The 17,073-nt window shown below is 45.8% G+C and overlaps 1 protein-coding gene across 1 annotated transcript in view; it reads left to right on the top strand.

Annotated features, from left to right (window-relative positions):
• The window catches only part of MGAT4B (alpha-1,3-mannosyl-glycoprotein 4-beta-N-acetylglucosaminyltransferase B), a 511,447-nt gene that overhangs the window by 382,210 nt on the left and 112,164 nt on the right, over positions 1-17,073 (top strand). The window lies entirely within an intron of this gene.

Genomic DNA, 17,073 nt, shown 5'->3' on the forward strand with positions numbered 1-17,073 from the left:
AGATCCTTTGGCCAACAGTCTAGTGTGTAGAGTGGTGTGCTGACTCTCCCTTTTCTTCAGATATCACAGGAAGGTAGGATTGGGCATGTTGGATTTTAAAATGCCTGATCATTTGTTCTCAAGGGAAATAAGACCCTACCAGAGGTGCCTGTCAGTGGCCTATATATCTCTCCTTTTTGAATACACCTGCATGCTCAGCAGAAACACATGTGACATTTCCTCACCTCATCCAATGAAGGTGGCACCCTACTTATTAATATGTAGGCTTTTATAGAACAACACATTTGCAGCATTGCACAGACATTGTGAGCATCACTTGGGTCAATGAATGTTGGCAATCTAAATACCCTATCAGTATGACTTTCAAGCGGAAGGAAATCTGAGAACCCAAGGGAAACCCATCCAAACACGGGAAGAGCACACAAACGCCATGCAGATATTGTCCATGGCAACATTTGATCCAAGCACATTAGCACCGCAAAGCAAAAGTGCTGACCAAGTCTGATGATAAGGTTATTCCCCAAAAAATTAAATTATTCCCTTTTCTAAGGATAGGGGATTTCTTGCTGATCACTGTGTTGATGGAGCTTCAGAACCCTATGATCAGGGCTCCGAAACTCTATCCATGGAGCAGTGGTGGTTGCATGTGGCCTATGCTCCCTGCATTATGTATGAGACTGCTGTGTACAGTGATCGGCTAAATCCATCAGTCACATGGAAAATAAAATGAAACTGAGGCCTCTCATGCTCATGGCCACTACATTCAGAATGGGGCTGAAGTGAACCAACTTCAGGGATTTTGGGATTTCTTGGATTCGCAGTGGTCACATCTCCACCAATCAGAAATGTATCCAGTATTCCATGACAAGTGGATAAATTAATTTTTTGAGAATAAAATTTTAATCACCCTTCCCTCTCAGATTACAGTAATAGCCCACAGAGTGTACCTCTGCTGTATAAATATATACATTTCACTAAAATCAGTTGCCATACATCCGCATCACATAATATCAACTCTGCTGCACCACTTTGTAATATTAAATACATAACCAGTTAAGCACACAACTAGATATATACAAACCAGTGAAATGCGGACAGCGGCATTCAACAACCTGAGTACTACTGTATGGGTAATCAATCTCACTTGATGTCACAGCCAGCCATGGACAATGCAGTACTCTAGCTGGAGCAAGTGCACAATCTTTAAGTTTATGATTTAAGGGGGCTTTACACGCTGCGACATCGCTAATGCGAAGTCGTTGGGGTCACGGAATTGGTGACGCACATCCGGCCGCATTAGCGATGCCATTGCGTGTGACACCTATGAGCGATTTTGCATCATCGCAAAAACGTGCAAAATCGCTCATCGGTGACATGGGGGTCCATTCTCAAATATCGTTACTGCAGCAGTAACGAAGTTGTTCCTCGTTCCTGTGGCAGCACACATCGCTCCGTGTGACACCGCAGGAACGAGGAACCTCTCCTTACCTGCCTCCCGGCCACAATGCGGAAGGGAGGAGGTGGGCGGGATGTTACGTCCTGCTCATCTCCGCCCCTCCGCTTCTATTGGGCGGCGGTTCAGTGACGCAGCTGTGACGCCGCACGGACCGCCCCCTTAGAAAGGAGGCGGCTCGCCGGTCACAGCGACGTTGCCGGGCAGGTAAGTAGTGTGATGGGTCCGCGCGATGTTGTGCGGCACTAGCAGCGATTTGCCCGTGTCGCACAACAGATGGGGGCGGATACCCACACTAGCGATATCGGTACCGATATTGCAGCGTGTAAAGCCCGCTTTACTCCTCAGTCTCCTTTTACATACAATCCCATCACATCACTCCTCAGCACCCTTCTGCAACACATTGCTCCTCAGCCCCTATATATACAGTGCCATCATTTCTTGGCCCCTCTATACACAGCCCCATCGACATAACATTTACTCTTCAGCCCATATAGTATATGTATATATATATATAGATAGATAGATAGATATATATATATATATATATATATATATATATATATATATATATATATATATATATATATATATATATAGATGGAGATTAGCCATACTTTCTGTGTAGTGTGGCATACATGAATCTGAAAAGCTCAGAAATACTGCATTTCACTATTAGGAGTAAGTAGGAGCAATCTGCCCTGCACACCAAGGCACCTACGTGCCTCCCAGTCTTTTGTACCAAAGGATGGCAGATATCTTAGCAATAGTATGGTCTCTGCAAGCATCATAAAGTAGAAAAAAACACAATTGTAATTATTGTCCTCATCAACACCATTAGGTAATAATGGGAACTGGGTCCTGATTTACATGCTCCTTTTGGCTATGAAGCTCTGAAGGCTGTTATTACAGGGTTTATCCGTCTTCCAGGCTCCATCACCTAATGTTGCATGCAGTGAACATTCATTACTTTTCAATCGATGTAGCTATAAGGATGCAAAGTGGCAATAGGATTGGGGAGCGTCAGACTGCAGCTTTCGCCTCATAAGATGTAACGCATTTTATGGTGCCTGAAAATGTCATTTTCATTAGAAATTCTTCAGCAAAAGCAAACAAATCTTATAAAGATGGAGTCGTAACGTCCAGATTGGATCAGTGTTTTTCATTCTCAACAATTTGTCATAGTCTTTATCTGTCCTCCGTATGTTCCTTGACTTCTATACAGCTATTGCTCTTACAATATGAAATGTTTTAATAATTATTTGATCAGTGGTGACATATTGGGTAGCTTAGTTGTAACCTCCCAGTGATGAGATACTCTAACCAAAAGCAGGGGTTCACTTACTTAGCAAAGTCTTGAAGAATATTGTTCTATTTTTTTGTGATTGCAGTGGCTGTGCAGTCACGTCTCCATGGTTACAGACTACAAACAAGCCCTGTGTAGTCTGACCCAGCAGTCTGACACTTTCATCATTCCCTTATTTTTTGTTGGTGAACATAGCCCGTGCCTGTAAAGTACAAAACAACTAAACGTTAAAGGACTGTTCCCATCTTGGACATTGATGGCATGTCCACAGAATATACAGTCCCTTAAATGATAGACGCGAGTCCAACCTGTGTGGAGAACAGGGGTACCATCACCGTCTAGTTATACTATGAATGATGGGATATTGGGATAGTAATCATGTGTGCAGTGCAGCCCTCTCCATTCACATCTATAAGTGACTACTTCTCCATTATTTTCCTTCCTGGATGACGGCCATATTAGCTGACACATTGCGGGAACCCCTGTTCCTCATACTTGCTAATTGCCGAGATGAAGCTCACATCTATAAAACTTGTAAAAGGAATCTGTCAGCAGGTTTTTGCTATGTGAGCTGAAGACCGCATGCTGTAAGGGTTAAAACATAGGATTCAGTGATGTCTGTCTTGTTGCAGTTCAATCTGTTTGTTTGCTATGTTTAAGCAGCAGGTCCCATATCATTGCAAGACTACAAATTCACACACATGGTAGTCCGACACGCCCCCTCCTCTGTTTGCCCCCTCCTCTGATTGACACATCACTGTCTATGTACCATCTCTATTGAGAACCTTATGTGGGCGTAGAAGCTGAAACCGCTCTGCTAGATGGCCAAATCTAAAGATTCTGATTGTGTCAGAACGGCTGCACCCAGTAATCTAAGTGATACATCTTTGGATTCAGAGTCTCTTTGCCTACATCATGCTTGTCTCAGTTGAGGTAGCAAAAACCTGCTGATAGATTCCCTTTAGGGCATAAGCGTTTATAAAAAATGGCTAATAGGTTTTAGTATGGGTATTATTCAGGGAACTTTACAGGGATGATAAGGAATATGGTTATATTGTGCAATGTCTTGTGTATTCCAGTCTTTGGGGGGTCTTCCCTAGTATTGTGTTTCTTGTTTTATGTTATTTTTATTAGGCTAGATTCACATTTCTACATTTTTCCCTGGAAATATACCGTTAAATTGCAAGAAACTATTCAAATGTAAAAGGCAGCATATTCATAGACTACAATAGGCAAGAGATAGTTTTAAAAACCAAAAAAAAAACGTTATGACTGTATTTTTTTCAGCTTTATCAAAATTCATTTTTGGGCAGTGTACAAATAAAATAAATCCCCCAAAACATATTTTTTTCCCCATCATTATCAATGGGAGACACATGCAAACAGAGCAATACATTTCAATATGTCTATAAACCATTAAATGCTACGTTAAAAGGGGGGAGGAGAGTATGTTAATCTAGATTACTTATATTTTGAATATATACAGTATATCACAAAACCGAATATGCCTCCACATGTTTGTAAATATATCTTTTCTTTGGAGAACACTGAAGATATGACACTTTGATACAATGTACAGTAGTCAGTGTACAGCTTGTATAACAGTGTAAATTTGGTGCCCTCTAAATAACTCAACACACAGCCATTAATGTCTAAACCGCTGGTAACAAAGGTGAGTACACCCCTAAGTGAAAATGCCCAAATTGTGCCCAATTAGCCATTTTCTTTCCCTGGTGTCATGTGTTGCATTTGTGTTAGAAGATCTCAGGTATGAATGGGGGCAAATGTGTTACATTTGGTGTTATCTCTCACACACTCTCTCATACTGGTCACTGGAAGGTGAATATGGCTCCTCATGGCAAAGAATTCTCTGTGGAGCTGAAAAAAAAAATTGTTGCTCTACATAAAGATGGCCGAGGCTATAAGAAGATTGCCAATACACTGAAACTGAGCTGCAGCACGGTGGCCAAGACCATATAGTGGTTTAACACTAGAACTACTGGACTTGTGACACCTACTAGAACTACATAGTGCGAAGTAGTCAAAATGACTACCTCAGTAGTTCTAGTGTTAACAAGACCGGTTTCACTCAAATCAGGCCTCACCATTGTCGACCAAAGAAGTTGAGAGCACGTGCTCAGCATGATATCCAGAGGTCGTCTTTTTAAAACAGACATATGAGTGCTGCCAGGATTGCTGCAGATGTGATAGGTGGTGGGGGGTCAGCCTGTCAGTGATGAGACCATACGCCGCACAATGCATCAAACTGCTTTGCAAGGCTGTCATCAAAGAGAGAAGCCTTTTCTAAAGATGATGCACAAGATTACTGGAACGATGTGCTGTGGTCTGATGAGACCAAGATAAAATTATTTGGTTTATTTGGTTAAGATGGTTTTAAGCAGGTGTGGCATACAAAGACAAGTGTGTCCTGCCTACAGTCAAGTATGATGGTGGGAGTGTCATGGTTTGGGGCTAAATAAGTGCTGCCAACTGTGGGGAGATGCAGTTCATTGAGGGACCCATGAATGCCAACATTATTGTGGCATACTAAAGGAGAGCATGATCCCCCTCCCGACAGGAACTGGGCTGCAGGGCAGTATACCAACATGATAACCCCAAACACATCTCCAAGAAGACCACTGCCTTGCTAAAGAAACTGAGGTTAAAGATGCTGGACCTGCTAAGCGTCTCCAGAACCAAACCCGATTGGGCACCTGTGAGGCCTCCTCAAATGGGAAGTGGAGGAGCGCAAGCTCTCTAACATCCACCTGCTCAGTGATTTTACCATGGAGGATGGAAGAGGATCCAGCGGCTCCTGTGAAGATCTAGTGATCTCCATGTCTAAGAGAGGTAAGGCAGTACTTGAAAATAATGTTGGCCACACAAAATATTGACATTTGGGCACAATTTGACCACTTAGGGGCGCACTCATTTTGTGATCTGCTGTATTTTTATACATATGTTCGACACGTACGTCATAAGTCTGCAGACACACAAAAAGCCGGCTTTACACTTTTCCATGTTATCCTCGTATATTTTTAGCATTTGCGTCACTTTTGCTCGTGCTGCACAGTATAGAGGCGAGGAAAGTGTGCTATTCCCAGGTTTGCAGGAGGGAGCACCTGGCATCCTTGTGTTAGTCACCTGCCTAGTCTTGTAGAAGGAAGCTGTTGTGTGTCATGAGGTGACATATGTGCAGAGCAGGACGTGTGAGCGGCGTGTGTGTGTTATATACATGTAACAGCTTCCTGCTACAGTAGGGGTCAGGAGAAAATGGCCGCGTTAGTAAATGACTTTGCCTTTTATGAGACCTTTTAAGGTCTAACAACCTGATCACACCAACATATGCCGTCACGTGGTGAGGCTTCGTGTTTACACCAGGCCCCAGCCTGCCACCTCTGTTACCATGGCAGCCAACACAGCTGAAGCAAGTGGTCTGTGGGAGAGGCGTATGTGAAGGAAAACAGCATGCCGACTGTCGGAGCCTCGGCTTTTACGGCTTTATATAAACCTCTCGCGCATAAATTTGACTTGTTACTGCTTATGAGTGACACTAATTTGGCCATTGTGGGTGCGCTGTGGGTTTGGTGGCCTTTCGAGGCATGTTTCTCACTAATTAGTGCAGTTGGTCTGTGTGTTGAGCTGCGAGCATTTGCATGTTTAAAACCAAGCAAGCCGCGGCTCTTTCAAGAGGGAGTTTGATTTAACCCATTCATGGTTAGGAGTCTGCTTCATAACTTGTCAAAAATCAAAGCTTTACTCTTAATCTTACAGGTCCTGGTTTTCTGATATATATATACTCATTGTATGTATAGATATGTACCATGTTTTCCCGAAAATAAGACCGTATTATTTTTTGCTTCAAATGTTGCTCTATGGCTTATTTTCAGAGGATGTCTTATATTTTCCCTTGAACAACACTAAAAAATTCAACATTTATTCAAATATAATCAGTCATCACATTCTGGAACATCAACATTTTGTGTTACTCCTATTACTGGTGCAGATGCCCATTTTCTTATCTGATCTATTCCCGTGATGCAGAACCAGTCCTATAGTGATGGGTATATACCAGATTTACAAAGGTTTAAATTACCTGCTTAAATTTATTATTCTCTATGTACTGCTAAGTTTACCCCCAAAAGAAAGCAGACACCTCCTAAAAGAATCGCGCTTACCAACTTTGTTTGGGGTCTGGTAAGTGAATGGGCTCTCACATATAAATCTGCGTCACTGTCAGGTTGCCCTGTGTTCTACAACGGTTGGCTCCCCTTAGTGACTGGAAGCAGTATCGCTCGCATGGATTGATACTGGTACCTGACCTGTTTGCATTGCAGCTGGAATAGTGAGGGACCTGACAGGGTCGCAGATCTGAGTGAGAGCCCATCCACCAACGGCACTTGCAAACTGTAATTGTCTGAGGTCTGGTAAGTGTGTTTTTTGGGGGTTTTTTTGCGTGGGTGGGCAAGATCAAATGAAGGTGGTTTTATTCTACGCGTTTCAAAGTGTCTCCCCACTTAATCAGGAAGTCCACCAATATGTATATACTAGAAGGTGGCCCGATTCTACGCATCGGGTATTCTAGAATTTACGTATTGTGTAGTTAATGTATGATTTTTGTTTTATATATATATATATATATATATATATATATATATATATATAGACATAGAGATAGAGATATATATATATATATATATATATATATATATATATATAGATATATATAGAGATATATATATATATAGATATATATATATATATAGATATAGATGTTGTTGTGTATATTTACGAAGTGTTTGTGTAGGGCGCTGCACATGTTCTGGGTGTTGTCTGGGTGTGGCGGGGGGTGAGAGCGGTGTTGTTTGTGTGTTGCGTTGTGTGTGTTGCGTTGTTTGTGGAGCGCTGTGTGTCTGTAGCGTTGTGTGTGTGTGTGTGTGTTTCGCGGTTTGTGTGGGTGTGGTGTGTGTGTGTTTTGGTGGGAGGTATGTTTTGTGCAATGTGTGTGTTGTACGGTATGTGCGTATATTTGTGTGTGCCTCGGTGTTTGTGTGTTGGGTGTTGTGTGTGTGCGGCGTTGTCTGTGTGTGTGGGTGTCTGTGTAGGGCGGTGTTTGTGGTTCCCAGTCTGTGTGTGGTGTGGTGTGCAGTGCGTGTGTGGCGCTGTGTATGTGTGTTTTGGGGGGAGGTGTGCACCCCCCATCGTGCTCCATCCCCCATGCTGCGCACCCCTCATCGTGCTCCATCCCCCATGCTGCGCACCCCCCATCGTGCTCCATCCTCCATGCTGCGCACCCCCCATCGTGCTCCATCCCACATGCTGCGCACTCCCTATTGTGCTCTATCCCCCATGCTGCGCATTCCCCATCGTGCTCCATCCCCCATGCTGCGCACTCCCAAACGTGCTCCATCCCCATGCTGCGCACTCCCCATTGTGCTCCATCCCCCATGCTGCGCACCCCCCCATCGTGCTCCATCCCACATGCTGCGCACCCCCCATCGTGCTCCATCCCACATGCTGCGCACTCCCTATTGTGCTCTATCCCCCATGCTGCGCATTCCCCATCGTGCTCCATCCCCCATGCTGCGCACTCCCAAACGTGCTCCATCCCCCATGCTGCGCACTCCCCATCGTGCTCCATCCCCCATGCTGCGCACTCCCCATCGTGCTTTATCCCCCATGCTGCGCATTCCCCATCGTGCTCCATCCCCCATGCTGCGCACTCCCAAATGTGCTCCATCCCCCATGCTGCGCACTCCCAAATGTGCTCCATCCCCCATGCTGCGCACTCCCAAATGTGCTCCATCCCCCATGCTGCGCACTCCCAAACGTGCTCCATCCCCCATGCTGCGCATTCCCCATCGTGCTCCCTCCCCCTTGCTGCGCACCCCCCATCGTGCTCCATCCCCCATGCTGCGCATTCCCCATCGTGCTCCATCCCCCATGCTGCGCACCCCCCATCGTGCTCCATCCCCCATGCTGCGCATTCCCCATCGTGCTCCATCCCCCATGCTGCGCATTCCCCATCGTGCTCCATCCCCCATGCTGCACCAGCATCAGCCTCTCTACCCGCAGCATCAGCCTCTCTGCCCGCAGCATCAGCCTCTCTCCTCCCAGCATCAGCCTCTCTACCCGCAGCATCAGCCGCTCTCATCCCAGCATCAGCCTCTCTCATCCCAGCATCAGCCTCTCTCATCCCAGCATCAGCCTCTCTCATCCCAGCATCAGCCTCTCTCATCCCAGCATCAGCCTCTCTCATCCCAGCATCAGCCTCTCTGTCCCCAGCATCAGCCTCTCTGTCCCCAGCATCAGCCTCTCTCATCCCAGCATCAGCCTTTTCTGTCCCCAGCATCAGCCTCTCTCCTCCCAGCATCAGCCTCTCTCCTCCCAGCTTACCCCAGCCTCAGCCTCCCCCAGCATCAGCCTCTCTCCTCCCAGCATCAGCCTCTCTCCTCCCAGCATCAGCCTCTCTCCTCCCAGCATCAGCCTCTCTCTTCCCAGCATCAGCCTCTCTCCTCCCAGCCTACCCCACCCTCAGCCTCCCCCAGCATCAGCCTCTCTCCTCCCGGCATCAGCCTTTCTCCTCCCAGCCTACCCCAGCCTCAGCCTCCCCCAGCATCAGCCTCTCTCCTCCCAGCATCAGCCTTTTCGGTCCCCAGCATCAGCCTCTCTCCTCCCAGCCTACCCCAGCCTCAGCCTCCCCCAGCATCAGCCTCTCTTCTCTCAGCCTCCCCATCCCAGCCTTCCCCAGGATCAGCCTCTCTCCTCCCAGCCTCCTCCAGCACGCCGTGCTACTCTGCCGACACTCACAGATCCGATCGCATACACACACACACACACACACACACACACACACCCCCGATCGCATACACTCACACACACCCGATCGCATACACTCACGCACACACACATTGACGATATTGCACATACGCGCTCAAACTCACAACATCCGGAGATACCACATGCTTCTGGCCATGTGATCCTCCGGCAGGTCCTGGAAGCTCACAGCACAGTATCGCCGCCGAGAAGCAAGCGATATCCCAGGATGTTGTGAGTATGTGGATGCGATGTGATGTGTGTGTGAGAGTGAGTGTGATCTGATGTGTGTGTGTGTGTGTGTGTGTGTATGTTCCACACACGCACACACCCGATCACATACACGCACACACACACTGACGATATCGCACATACGCGCTCACACTCACAACATCCAGAGATACCACATGCTTCTGGCCATGTGATCTTCTGGCAGGTCCTGGAAGGTCACTGCACGCACAGTATCGCCGCCGAGAAGCAAGCGATATCACTGGAAGATGTGAGTGTGTGGATGCGATCTGATGTGTGTGTGTGAGGTGTGTGTGAGAGTGAGTGTGATCTGATGTGTGTGTGTGTCTGTTGTTGTGTGTGCGTGTGTGTTCCGCCGCTGCAGGACGTGGATGCGATCTGATGTGTGTGTGAGGTGTGTGTGTGAGTGTGATCTGATGTGTGTGTGTGTGTCTGTTATGTGTGTGCGTGTGTGTGTGTTATGTGTGTGCGTGTGTGTGTTCCGCCGCTGCAGGACCTTGATGCGCTCACCTGGGAGCCGGTGTATGCTGGTAACCATGCTACACAATATTACTCGATGTGTTCCATGGTTACCAGCGTACCCCGCTCGCACGGGAGCCCACACCAGCGTACGCCGGCAACCCCAGCAATGCGAGGGTATGTGTCGGCTGGGTTGCCGGTGTACGCTGATGTGGGCTCCCGGGGGTACAGCACTCACCTGGGAGTCGGGGATCCATGTCGGTTCGGGGAATGCATGCGGGGGGCGGGGCCAGAGCGAGCGTGCAATGCGTGAGGAGGGCGGGGCGTGGCCGAGTTGCCAATGCGTGCAGGGGGCCGGGGCAAGAGGCCAATCCGTGCGGGGGGCGGAGCCTGGGCGAGTGGCCAATCCGTGCGGGGCGGAGCCGAGGCGAGCGGCCAATCCGTGCGGGGGGGGCGGAGCCGAGGCGAGCGGCCAATGAGATGCTTGTCGCGGTAAGGATAGAATTTTGGAGACAGACAGAATAAGGCAATTATATATCTGGATATATATATATTGGTGGACTTCCTGATGAAGTGGGAAGACACTTCGAAACGCGTAGAATAAAACCACCTTCATTTGATCATCTTTGGATTTATGTCCTATCATCGGCAGCGCTGTATTAGCTCCACATCTCCTTTGTTCCTGATCTGCTTCGGCTTGATAAGCACGTGGACTCTGCAGCAGTCGATTACATGCTTTGAATCAGGTTGTGTGACACCGAACCCCATAAGGTGAGCACATTCCCTTATCATTTTTGCATCTTTGTTGGATAAGACCCTTTTGCGCTTTTCCCCCTGCAGCTTTTCGTTTATTTTTGGAGTAGTGCTTATATTTTAAGCATACTCAAAAAAGCTCCCAAAATCCTACTAGGATTTATTTTCGGGGTAGGTCCTATTTTCGGGTAAACTGGGTGCAACATGTCATGCACAGAGGTGAAGAACCACATTGAAAAGATCATCTGGGACTTAACACTTCCATGCTCCTACCCACCTGGGACATGAATCTAGTCCATATGTGATAGCAACCATGCAAATTGCATGCTTGTAGTTATGTGACCACACACTGAGATTACAGGGAAGTCATGACAGTGTGTACACTCCACACTCACAATTCAGTAATCTACAGTCACATAGAGTGACTGCAGAAATGTGTCTAGAGGCCAAAAAAACCTCTTTAAATGATGCGATTACAGTTGATGAAATACAGATTGGGCAAAGGGATCAATTGAAATTTTCTTGTAGCCAAGGGAAGGTTCCTTGAAATGGATGACTGCTTCAAAATCCATATCAATACCCGCTTCCTATGCTATATAGGTTGACAAAAGACCTAGGTCCATCTAGTTCAAATACTTTGTCTCCATCCATAGTACAAGGGATCACTTGCTGACCACTAGCAGTCAGACCCCTGGCACCCTACAGTATTCCTGTGATCGGGCCTGAAACCCAAACATTGGTTCCCAGCAGCCCAATCCTGAAGGGAGTGGAGATGCATATGGTGGCCTCTGCTCCATTCATTGGCTATGGGACTGACTCAGATAGGCAAGCGTTGCCCTCTGTAGTGCCATTGACAATAAATGCAGCTGAGGTCATGCATGTGTTTCTCCACTCCATCCAGGAGCAATTTTGGAGTTTGCAAGTTATCCAAAATCCCATGTATAGGGAATAACTTTGTTTAATTGGGAATAATCATTTCAATGTGAAATATTCTGAGGATCTAACAGTGTTCTAGGGGTTAATGCCAGCATCCCACTGGATCTACAGTGATCAAGTGTCAGTGTTTTTTTTTTCTTTATTATTTCATTACTTTTTAATGCTCATATAATATCAGGAATAACTCGAGTGTTCTTTGGTCTGGGTTAGTGTTGGAAATTCCGATATTTATAGCATATCCAGACTGTCATACATGTCTGATGCCGGCCTCCTCTTTTGTAACTATAAATTCATATTTTATATATTTGTATGGAAAAAAAGATGTGCATGTTTGCTGACTTCTGGTGCAAAGTGGGCTCTGTTTTCTAGAGAACCCTAAAGGTGTCTGGGATGGGATTACCCCAGCACATGTCCTCTCTAGGGATCCCGTATCTGCGGCAGGCTCTTCCTCTATAGAACATATGCCCTTGATTTGTGCAATATAATTGCAAATGCCCTGTTGTGTAGCTACTGAGCCCAAACTGTCCTACAAATGCACCAGTTAATTAGAAAGATGACTGGCTAACTTAGTTCCATGATTAAGGGGTTGTCCACTACTTGGACAACCTCTTCTCATTCCCCTTGTTTGCCCCCCATAAAAATAAATAAGCCTATACACCCCTCCAGTCCGGACGGGGTTCCAGCGATGTCTGAAGTCGCGTTCCCAGGCTCATGTGACATTATGACATGCAGGCACTCTGACCAATCAGTGCCGGCTTCCTTCTCCCCGCCTTCAGATGTTTGAGTAGGAAGTCAGCGCAGCTCTCACATCCTGCTCAAATATCCAAAGGCGGGGAGATACACACCAGGCACTGATTGGTTGCTGTGCTTACGTGCCATAATAATGTCACGTGGGCCCCGGGAACGCGACTTCAGACATCACAGGAACCGCTGTAGCACCGGAGGTGAGTAATAATATTTATTCACATATATAGCGCCATTAATTCCATAACGCTTTACATACATCAACAACACTGTCCCCAGAGGGGCTCACAATCTGATTCCTTATCTGTATGTCTTAAGAGTGTGGGAAGAAACCAGTGCACCCGAAGGAAACCCACGCAAACACAGGGAGAACATACAAAATCTTTGCACATGTTGTCCTTGGTGGGATTTGAACCCAGGACCCCAGCGCTGCAAGACTACAGTGCTAACAGTACAGTGTAGGCTTATTTATTGTTACGGGGGCAAACAAGGGGATTATGTAGGGGTTCTCAAAGTAGTGAACAATCTCTTTAATTTTAAGGTAGCATAGCATTTAGTACTTGGCTTCAGTTTTTAAAAGGAATGTGTCACCAGGTGTGTGCTTCTAAATCTGATGGAAAAATAAAATGGGGACAAAGACCCTGATTCCAACGATAAATCACTTACCAAGTTTTTTGCTGTAGTTCTTATAAAATCACAATTTTATTAGTTGCCGCTGTGCTTGTCTTCTCGATGATGATGTCTATATAACCCATGCCATTGATTAACAGTTCTTTGCACATGCAGAAGACTTCCAATCTGTGGTAGGCAGGGTTAGCTGAAGCTCATGAACAATGAGGACTACATAGCAGGTGATTCTCACTAAGAGGACTAGAAGAGCTGCAGCAGATACCGTAAGTGTTTTATCAAAACTACAGTAATGAGGCCAGGAAGTGAACAAGTGAAAAATAAAAAAAGGGGGGGCAGCAAAAATCTGATGACCGATTCCCCCAGATGTACATATACAAAAATGTTCCCTACCCATTATGCAAAAGTCTATTGACGAAGTTTAGCTATGTGTCATGTAGTGATGAGATAATGGCCTCATCTGATCCAGATCTGCACCTTTATGACTAAAAGTGCTGATACACATGAGAATGAGGTTGGCTGACATTTTGGTGGGATGAACTATATTATGTTCAAGGAGATGACCTGATTTCCTCGGGACAAATTCTATTGAGGCATAAAAGAATCAGGCATCTTGAATTTCAACACCTGATCCTTTTTGTTCTGTTGGAAAAAAAAAAGTTGACATCAGAAGTGTCTGGGAGCAGCTAACTTTACTTTTCACATGCACACTTGGTTCAACAGGGCGGGAATGGGGTGTCAACAGGGCGGGACAGGCTGGTCAACAGGGCGGGACAGGCTGGTCAACAGGGCGGGACAGGCTGGTCAACAGGGCGGGACTGGCTGGTCAACAGGGCGGGACTGGCTGGTCAACAGGGCGGGGACTGGCTGGTCAACAGGGCGGGGACTGGCTGGTCAACAGGGCGGGACTGGCTGGTCAACAGGGCGGGACTGGCTGGTCAACAGGGCGGGACTGGCTGGTCAACAGGGCGGGACTGGCTGGTCAACAGGGCGGGACTGGCTGGTCAACGGGGCGGGACTGGGGTGTGAGGAGGGCGTGAATGGGGTGTCAGGAGGGCGGGAATGGGGTGTCAACAGGGCTTGCTGTTCTGCCGACTGATAAAGGTGCATGGGCACCTTTTAGTCTGATGCTCTTTATAATGGAAGTCTCGGTAACCCAATAACCCAGACCTAAAATTGGACACATGAATAAAATAACTGTTGGCCTAATGATAGTACGGCCGATGGCAATCTCTCCTCACTCCTCTATACACTGGAAAGCTGCTGCCAGACTATAAAATAGCGGCTTTATCCTTCACTAATATATCTGGGTGAGAGTCATGAGGCCTCCATACAAAAACCGGATGGTCTATCGGTTCCCCCAAGTTCAGGGGGTTTGGTTGACTTTCTTCTGATGTGTATTGGAGCCTTCATCATCATCGTAAGGTGAAGGTTGTCTGATCTCTGTCCCCCCTTGTTCATTGCACTGCAACTGTCTTCACCTTCCACGTATAACGTGTAGTGTAAGATCTATATCTTGGCTTTGTTCTTGACGCAGAGACGCTGTGGCAGATCATTCGTATAATGGATGGAATGGGTCACCGCAGATCATACTGAATGATATTGAGGTATGTTGGCTATTCTTATGGCAAGAATAGCACTACCTGGTACAGGGCTGCCGAAAGACCCCGACTTAAGCCCCCCACCAGTGGTATAAACATTGTATCTGTACCCACAAGAGTTAGCGAATGCCTCTTTTATCTTTTTTTAATTATACTTCCATCAAACTAATATTTTGAATAAAAGAAGCCTTTATTAGAACCCGCCGGCTCCTTGTTATGCTATATGTAAACTTTGTGAATACTTGTAATAAGCATATAAATGATACGGTGTTAATTATTCTATTGTTATTGGGCCAAGATCTGCCGAGTTCTCCCGGTAATGTAAACTGCATTTTGGAGCTCATTTGATGGCTGTTACTATTCATGAAATATGCATATATCAGAAATCATTGCCGCGAAGGAGCTACAAATTAGTCTCCAAGCTCCACTCAGGTTTCTGTATTTTTTTTTCCCTTGAAGATTTATATGATAGATTTCGGATTCGCTCTTTGAGCACAGGTAAAATCACCAAGCTGTATTTTATTTTGACATTTCCTCTGCCTGAAAATAGACATAATCAGATATAATTGTGTCCAGTGGTCGGGGCAAGTTGGGAGGTGTCGTTGTCTTTTGCTTTATAATGTATCATGGTTATATAATGTCTGGATGGTGTTAAGGTATTCGGCATCTGTATATGTTAATTAGTCCAGTGTTGGGATGTTCATTATTGTATTTTAGGCATATCTAGTGCTCTCGTCATATTTGAATGTGTAGCCTTGTATATAGGGAGTATGTCACCAATTAATTCTAAAAATCTAATATATAAAGCTGAATGTGTGTATGTATGTGTATGTATGTATGTCCGGGATTGGCATCTGCACCGTCGCAGCTACACCCACAAAATTTTTCACACTCACACTTCTGGACCCCGAGAGTGTCATAGGCTATGTTTTGAGGGGAAATTTTAACCCCGCGCTTTACAGTTATTCACCAAAAAACCTGCCTCCATTAAAGCGAATGGAGCTGGGAGCCACAGTGCAGCCAGAACTTCAGAATAATGCGCAGCCACACCCTTAAATGAAATGGAATGTTGGCGTATCACAATGCAGCCAGGGAAAGAGACAGACACAGACAGGGTAAGACATAGACATAGGGTAAGAGACAGACACAAAGAGACAAAGAGACAGACACAGGGAAACAGACAGATAGGGAAAGAGAGGGAAAGAGACAGGGTAAGAGACAGACAAAGACAGGTAAAGAGACAGACACAGGGAAAGAGACAGACAGACAGAGAGATATACGGTATACAGAGGGGGAGACGGACAAAATTACATTTATTTCTATTTGTTTTGTGGTTTTTGTGTGCAGAATAGATTTTTGTTAATACATTCTATTTTGTTAACCAGCAGTTATTAACCCGGGCGAAGCCGGGTAGTACAGGTACTCTCTTCCCCGCAGACGGCCTCTCCTATATATATATAACAATGTTTAATGGCTCAATAATTCAAAGAGGACTGGAGGACCCCATTCTTGTATTATGTGGCCAGCCAACTTGTATTCATATAAATCTGCACCATCTAGTCACAAACTAGTATATGTACAGATGCCAAATGTGGGCAAAAAACAAATGAAGAAGACACCGAAAAATGTAGAAAGTGAGAACTGAGAAAAGTTAGATTAGTGAGGTGATGTGATCTACCGGTCTCAAAAAAATGTGTTCTTAAGACATGCTTAAAGAGGAGCAACCACCAAGATATTCCTATATAAGCTAAAGCCAGTGCTATACTGCCGATGTCACGCTGATTCTCTACATACCTTTAGTTGTGAGATCGGATCTATACTTTCTGAAATACAGGCGAGTAACGTTTGTGAAATGCACTGTTATTTGATTGATAGATTCACAGAGGGAGAAAAGAAATGGTGGCACTCACCCTTAGTAGAAATCTTCTTTTATTTCATCCAAAAATTAAAAACACATACAGGAGGTGGATGTGGGATATGTCTAAGACGCAGGGGGGGGAGGAAGGACAGGCAAGCAGACAGGGGTGGGAATAACTAACAAAACCCGTCCCACCTATTAGATATTCTGTAGCACCTCTCATCAAATAACAGTGTACTTCACAAACTTGCCTGTATTTCAGAAACTATAC

The sequence above is a fragment of the Anomaloglossus baeobatrachus genome, chromosome 4 (genome assembly GCF_048569485.1).
Source record: "Anomaloglossus baeobatrachus isolate aAnoBae1 chromosome 4, aAnoBae1.hap1, whole genome shotgun sequence".
Classification (NCBI taxonomy): Eukaryota; Metazoa; Chordata; class Amphibia; order Anura; family Aromobatidae; genus Anomaloglossus; species Anomaloglossus baeobatrachus.